A 2,020-nucleotide genomic window follows, 5' to 3' on the forward strand; every position below is an offset into this window, starting at 1 on the left:
AGAAAATTGATAGGAATCTTAAATAAATGTAAATAAATTCTAAACAAATAATTAAAATAGTTTTCATTACTAATATTAACATTAATATTAATACTATTCCTCATTTATATTATTTAAACATATAAACCAATTCAAAATTTTTTATAAGAATTTCAGTTAAGAAGATTAATAGGATTCTTAGTCAAGATTAAAATCAATTTAGAGATCATAAATAAAAATAAAAATCATTAAAAATATAAAAATTTCTAGGAACATCACTAATATTAAAAATTAGTACTAATTAACACTAATAAGATTATTATTAAAATCAATCTAATTAATTTATTCTTAAGTAAGAACAAAACCAAAATAAAATTAATTATAAAATAAAATATAAGCAAATATAAAATAATTAATTATAAATAAAAATAAAATAAATTTATTTTTATTCTCAATAAAAAATTATTCTTATTCTCAATAAATTGAAAATAATTAAAATTCTTATTATATAATTAAATATTTTAATTTAAATCTTTTTACTTTTATTATTATATAGTTAAATTAAATCCAAACATTATAAAACAATTATGACAGGGTTGGCTTCCATTCCCTTTACATCTCTTAACCCTATTTATGCATTCTAATGAGATCTGTCTTACACAATTATTGATCTATCCTGATGATGAGCCACGGTGGATGGCTCGAAACGTCGATTCAAACAATTATGGATGCGAGAACTTCGGAAGAAGGCTACACACAAAGCATTAATCGCAGAAGCCTTAAAACAATAAACAATTCTGTATCGAATGCCTCTAGTTCTGTATTGAAGGTATTGTCAAGTTTCCCAAGGCGAAAAAGTTGGGTGGAAAGTATGACTTGCGAGTTGGTGGTTGATCTCCTTTGAGCAGTAAGGTCAGACATGATCGACTAGAGATGTATGAGTCTTTGAAAAATGATGGCTCTCAGGCCAGAGCACGAATGTTGTGATGGTTGGGGGTTTCCACTCCCACCCGTCTCCCAACACTTTTAAGAGATTATGGCTTCCAGGGGGTATTTTCCAAGGACATGATTTAAGAGTGTTGATCATATGTCTATGAATGTGGGTGAAAAACGTTATGATCTCGTGTTTCCCTTCAATTTTGGATTGACCACAACAATGGCTGAAAATTTGTAGTTGTTTAGCAAGCTTGAGTACTGGTTTGACATCGTCCGCAGAGGTAGGTATTGTCCAATCATGGTGTAGGAGTTGAAGGAGTTTGAGAAAGTGAATATATAATTCCGTGCTTATCACAAAACTGAAGGGCATGGTACACAACAACAACTACAAACTGGAGGGGTTTTCTGATAGTGTACTATACAATTGTCCAGAGACATGCCATATCACACTTTGTGGGTTTCGGTGACGGGATGAGCTTTGCATAATGATCTACACTTCGAACTTGAGGTGCACAATATGGGTGGTATTAATAACAAATGATTTCAGTGAATTACTTTGATTGACACTAGGAAGGTATGTACTCGACCCCTAGCCCTTCATATTTCACTAAAATGTCTTATGCAACCTACAAAAGTGGAGACTTGGTCTGGTTTGCTACAAAGAGCAATGTTTAAGGGCACATAATTTTTTTGTGCTGAGTCTGGTATTTCGACCGAGCATAGAATTTCAATATGGCTGAGCCTGATGTTTCGACAGAGCTGAGTCCCTGAGATTCAAATTTCCCGGCATTTAATGATTGACTGCTGGTTGGTGGAATTGTAATTAAAGAACAGTCAATAAAGTGGCCACCTTACCATTAAACTTCCAACACATGTCTCCTAAAACAATGTCTTTGGAATGATCGCTGAGGGGACCGATCAGTATTTTCGAATAAAAAAATATCCCAATTACTCACACAATTGGTAGCATTGTATTTGCGCTCAGTGGGAAGGGATGGTTGGTGATTGGATGTCAACACAACATAAAATTATGTTGGATCTCGATGGAAATGGCAACGTATCTCCTATTCCCAATGCCATTTCGCTATCACCGAAACTGACAGAA

The sequence above is a fragment of the Pinus tabuliformis genome, chromosome 8 (assembly GCF_031772625.1).
Source record: "Pinus tabuliformis cultivar Carrire ecotype Pingquan chromosome 8, CPIR1, whole genome shotgun sequence".
Lineage (NCBI taxonomy): Eukaryota > Viridiplantae > Streptophyta > Pinopsida > Pinales > Pinaceae > Pinus > Pinus tabuliformis.